Raw genomic sequence first — 6,183 nt, 5'->3', positions numbered from 1 at the left:
CACACCTGCAGTGCACATGGGGGGGTCATTCTGAGTTGATCGCTAGCAGAAAATGTTTGCTGTGCAGCGATGATGCAAAAAAAATGGCACTTCTGCGCATGCGTATGCGGCGCAATGCGCGCGCTCTATGTATTTTCACAACGGCCGATGTAGTTTCACACAAGGTCTAGCAAAGCTTTTCAGTCGCACTGCTGGCCGCAGAATGATTGACATGAAGGGGGCGTTTCTGGGTGTCAACTGACCGTTTTCAGGGACTGTTCGGAAAAACGCAGGCGTGCCAGTAAATACGCAGGCATGGCTGGCCGAACGCAGGGCGTGTTCGTGACGTCAAAACAGGAACTGAATAGTCTGTAGTGATCGCAAGCGCTGAGTAGGTTTTGAGCTCCTCTGAAACTGCACTAAATGATTTTGCAGGCGCTCTGCGATCCTTTCGTTCGCACTTCTGTTAAGCTAAAATACACTCCCAGTGGGAGGCGGCATAGCGTTTGCACGACTGATAAAAACTGCTAGCGAGCGAAAAACTCGGAATGACCCCCATGGTTTTGCCAACTGCTAACAAATTGCTGCTGCGATCAACACTGAATTATGCCCTATATTAAAAAATATCCTAATAATGATTCCAGTGATTATCGTATATAAAAAACATACATTATAAAAGGCAACAAAAAAGTATACAATCAGCTCTTTTTTTGCCTTCTTTGTATATTATGAAGAGGTCACAAATTAACAATACAAGTTTATGTTGCCAGAGCCGTAAATAAACATTTTGGTGACCTGGGCCAGAAAAAACATTGGGGGTGATTCAGATCTGATTGCTGGGCTGCAGTTTGCTGTCCTGCGATCAGATAGTCGCCGCAAGTGTGCGACCGCATGTGTTCACCAAGCTGCGAAAAATCCACTTTGTGCAGTGTGTGCGCAGCCCAGGACTTACGCCTACAGTGCGATGAGAACAGTCTGATCGGGGCCAGAGCTGACGTCAGACACCCGCCCTGAAAACGCTTGGGCACGCCTGCTTTTTTTTCGGACACTTCAGTTGCCACCCAGAAACAGCCTCTTCCTGTCAATTACCTTGTGAACGCCCGTGCAATTGGATTTTTCGCACCATCCCATCGCTGACCGGTGATGCCCATTGATGTTTCCCGACGCACGTGCGTATTGCGGGGCATACACATGCGCAGTTAGGACCTGATCGCCTGCTGTGCGAAAACGCACATCAGCGATCAGGTCTAAATTATCCTCATTGTCTCCTTGCCCATTATTTCATGGTTTTGGTGTCTCCGGTGAAGCGCTGGAAGGAGGTGAAAGTGCAGTGTTAGAAGTCAGCACCTTTTTAAAGCTTTTTCTCTTACGTCGGGTCCACCAGGAGCTATTGGCACTTTAAGAGTTTGAGAGTGTGGGTGGGCTCCTCCCTCTATGCCCCTCCTACCAGACTCCGTTTAGAAAATGTGCCCAGAGGAGCCGGTCACAGCTAGGGGAGCTCCATAGGAGTTTTTCTAGTTTTATTATTTTATAGAGTTTAGGCATAGGGAGGCTGCTGGCAACAGCCTCCCTGTTTCGTGGGACTTAGAGGGGGAGCAGTGTCCGCCCTGGGGGGTCCGAGCCACTATCCCCGCTGACAAGACACTGAGCTCCTGAGGGTGATGATCGTTAGCCGCCCCAGGCGACCGATCACTCCCGCAGCATGCCGCCACCCCCTAACAGAGCCAGCAGATAGAAGGTGGTGAGTTATGGCGGCACAAGGGTAGGAACGCAGCTCTGAATGGCTGCGCTCTGGGGAAGGCTCAGCGGTACACGGTGTTGGCGCTATGAGGGGCGTCCTGAGCCAGCGTCTAAATACCCTAAACTGGTCACAGCCGCTAACTGGAGACTGAATCCCCAGGCTAGCGACAGAATCCACAGTACACAGATGCTAACCGGAGACTGAATCCCCCGGCTAGCGACGGAATCTTCAGGCCAGTATAAAGAATTTGTGCAGGAAGATGCGCCCTTTTCAGGTGGCGGAGCTTCTCCTCAGAGCGGACCCAGCAGCGTTCAGCGCCATTTTCCTGCCTGCAGCACCTATTCTACAGACGCTGACAGGTAGAGCTGTCCCTCCAAGCAACTCCAGCTATCCTGTGCGGTACCAGGGGGTTGTAGAAGAGGGGGGCTGTGTAAAGTCTGTATAGTCTATTAAGGTACACAGACAGTGCTGGTAGTTTTATTCTACCTCAGAAAGCGCCATGTGTGGGTTGGCTCCAATCTCTGTGTTTCTCTGTGGCATACTTGGGGGGGAAACTGTCTGACATTTCCGTGTGTGTGGATGTTGAATATCTCCCATAGCCATGTCTAGGGACTCTGTGTCATATGCTGCAGAATATATTTCCTCTCAGGAGGAATCCATTCCATGTACACAGGAATGTAATGCCTTGTCTCAGATCCCTATTGTTGAGCCTGAGTGGTTAACTTCTATCAAAGGAATGATTTCTCAGATCTCTACTAGGGTAGCCAATGCTGAGACTGAAACTCAGGTGTTAAAGACATCTATGGCGGTTTGGTCAGGCTGTGTTCCGATTCCTGCAAAATCCCCTAGCATGTTCCCACAGAAACGTGCACTTGCCCAATTTATGCAAGATGACACGGATACCGACTCTGATACTGCAGATGGTGATGGGGATGTGCTGAGGGGGGCGGGATTCCTTGCAAAGGGGGTGCAGCTCATGATTGAGGCCATTAGAGATGTGTTACACATTACTGACACGCCACCTGAGCAGGTTAAGGAGGCATACTTCACAGATAATAAGAAAGCCTCTCTAACCTTCCCTGCGTCTAAAGAATTAAACGCTATATTTGAAAAGTCCTGGAAAAACCCAGAGAAAAAATTCCAGGTCCCAAAGAGGGTTCTGATTGCTTTTTCCTTTCCTGAGGAGGATAGCAAAATATGGGAAAACCCACCCATTGTTGATGCATCTGTCTCCAGACTGTCTAAAAAGGTGGTTTTACCTGTTCATGGATCTACCGCGTTAAAAGAACTGGCTGATCGTAAGATTGACACTATGCTCAGATCCATTTACCTGCTTCAGGAGTGGCGTTAAGGCCCGCTATTCCCTGTGCGTGGATTTCTAAAGCCATAGTAAAGTGGTCAGGCGCATTACTAGAGGATATGGATACAATGGATAGAAGTGACATTGAATTGTTTTTACGTAACATACAGGATTCTGCGGGGTTCATGGTGGAATCCATGAAGGACCTGGGTACGCTGACTGCACAGATATCTTCCATGTCGGTATCAGCTCGCAGGGGACTCTGGCTACGCCAATGGTCTGCAGACGTGGAGTCCAGGAGAAGTGTGGAGAACCTACCCTACACAGGTCAGGCTCTATTTGGGGAAGCATTGGATGCGTGGATTTCCACGACAACTGCCGGTAAGTCACCTTTCCTTCCTTCTACTACGCCTCCTACACAAAAACCATTTTTTTCAGCTGCTACACAGTCCTTTCAGTCAAAGCCTCCTGCCACCTTCTTTAGAGGTGGTCGGGCGAAATCCAAAAAGCCTGCTCCCACAGGCTCCCAGGACCAGAAACCTGCTTCTGGTTCATCAAAATCCTCAGCATGACGGTGGACCGCACAGCCTGGAGGAAGGGTTGGTGGGTGCGAGACTCAGGCATTTCAGCCACGTCTGGGGGTCGTCCGGCCTGGATCCCTGGGTACAGGATATTGTGTCCCAGGGGTACAGACTGGAGTTTCAAGAACTCCCGCCTCACCAATTCTTCAAATCAGGCTTGCCAGCCTTGCTGACAGACAGGGCTATCCTACAGGAAGCCATCCAAAAATTGGAAAAGTCACAGGTCATTGTTCCAGTTCCACCTCATATGCAAAACAAGGGTTATTATTCAAACCTTTTCATGGTACCAAAACCGGATGGTTCGGTCAGACCAATTTTGAACTTGAAATCGCTGAACCCTTACCTGAAGGTGTTCAAATTCAAAATGGAGTCTCTCAGGCCAGTGATCTCAGGTCTGGAGGAGGGATGGTTTCTGGTATCCCTGGATATCAAGGATGCGTACCTCCTTATTCTGATTTGGCTTCCGCACCAGGCTTATCTCAGATTTGCACTGTTAGACAGCCACTATCAATTTCAGGCGCTGCCATTCGGCCTTTCCACAGCACCGAGGGTGTTCACCAAGGTGACGGTGCAGATGATGGTTCTCCTCCGCAGACAGGTGGTGAACATAATCCCATATCTCGATGATCTGCTGATAAAGGTACCGCCCAGGGAGACGTTGTTGCAGTCCATTGGTCTTACGACTCGTCTGCGTAGGGACCACGGTTGGATCCTGAACCGTCCAAAATCACATTTGGAGCTGACAAGGAGATTGTCTTTTCTGGGAATGATCCTCGACACAAAAATGCAGAGGGTGTTTCTGCCAGAGGAGAAAGCGTTGGTGATTCAAACAATGGTCCGGGACGTCCTGAAGCCAGCCAGGGTATCGGTTCATCAGTGCATTCACCTTCTAGGGAAGATGGTTGCCTCTTACGAGGCTCTACAGTATGGAAGGTTTCCTGCTCAGTCCTTCCAACTGGATCTCCTGGACAAGTGGTCAGGATCTCATCTACAAATGCACCAGAGAATATGTCTGTCGCCAAAAGACAGGTTTTGACTCTTCTGGTGGCTGCAACGACCTCACCTTCTGGAGGGCCGCAGGTTCAGGATTCAGGACTGGATCCTTCTAACCACGGATGCAAGTCTCCGGGGCTGGGGCGCAGTCACTCAGGGGAAAACCTTCAAAGGAAGGTGGTCAAGCCTGGAATCCAGTCTTCCAATAAACATTCTGGAACTAAGAACCATCTACAATGGTCTTCTCCAAGTGGGCTATCTTCTGCGAGATCGAGCCATTCAAGTGCAGTCGGACAATGTAACGACGGTGGCCTACATAAACCAACAGGGCGGAACGAAGAGCAGAGCTGCAATGTCAGAGGTAACAAGAATCATCCTCTGGGCAGAAAAACACACACTGGCGCTGTCAGCAATCTTCATTCCGAGAATAGACAATTGGGAAGCGGACTTCCTCAGCAGACACAGAGAATGGGGCCTCCATTCGGAGGTGTTCACAGAGGTGACAGATCTTTGGGGTGTACGTCAAATAGACATGATGGCTTCCCGTCTCAACAAGAAGCTTTGGAGGTATTGTTCCAGGTCAAGGGACCCACAAGCCGTGGCAGTGGATGCCCTGGTGTCTCCGTGGGTGTTCCAGTCTGTGTACGTGTTTCCTCCACTTCCACTCATTCCAAGAGCTCTAAAACTCATAAGGAGAAAAAGAGTTCAGGCAATCCTCATTGCTCCGGACTGGCCAAGAAGGGCTTGGTACGCGGATCTTCTGGATCTACTGCTGGAAGATCTGAGGCCTCTTCCTCTTCGGGAGGGGCCGTTCGCTTATCAAGACTTACTGTGGCTATGTTTGACGGCATGGAGGTTGAACCCCAGATATTATCTCAGAAGGGCATTCCGAACAAAGTCATTCCTACCCTGATACAGGCTAGGAAAGGAGTAATGTCTAAACATTACCATCGGATTTGGAAAAAGTATGTATCTTGGTGTGAATCCAAGAAGCTTCCTACGGTGGAGTTTCAACTGGGACGGGTTCTCCTCTTCCTGCAGGCAGGTGTGGATATGGGCCTGAGGTTGGGATGCGTAAAGGTCCAGATTTCGGCCTTATTCATTTTCTTCCAGAAAGAATTGGCTGCCCTCCCTGAGGTTCAGACTTTTTTGAAAGTGGTTCTGCACATCCAGCCTCCCTTTGTGCCGCCTACGGCACCCTGGGATGTTGCAGTTCCTCCAATCAGATTGGTTTGAGCCTCTACAGGAGGCTGAGGTCAAGTTTCTCACGTGGAATGCTGTCACTTTGTTGGCCTTAGCTTCTGCTAGACGTGTGTTGGAGTTGGGGGCTTTGTCCTGTAAAAACCCCTAATTGATCTTCCATGAAGATAGAGCTGAGCTCAGGACATGTCAGCAGTTCCCTCTGAAGGTTGTGTCGACTTTTCATATCAACCAACCTATTGTGGTGCCAGTTGCTACTGACTCCTCAATTTCATCAAAGTCCTTGGATGTTGTAAGGGCTCTGAAAATCTATGTGAAGAGGACTGCTCGTCACAGAAAATCGTACTCTGTCCTGTATGATCCCAAGAAACCTTGGTGTCCTGCTTCTA

This window comes from Pseudophryne corroboree, chromosome 2, assembly GCF_028390025.1.
Source record: "Pseudophryne corroboree isolate aPseCor3 chromosome 2, aPseCor3.hap2, whole genome shotgun sequence".
Taxonomy (NCBI): Eukaryota; Metazoa; Chordata; class Amphibia; order Anura; family Myobatrachidae; genus Pseudophryne; species Pseudophryne corroboree.
This window is presented reverse-complemented; position numbering follows the sequence as displayed.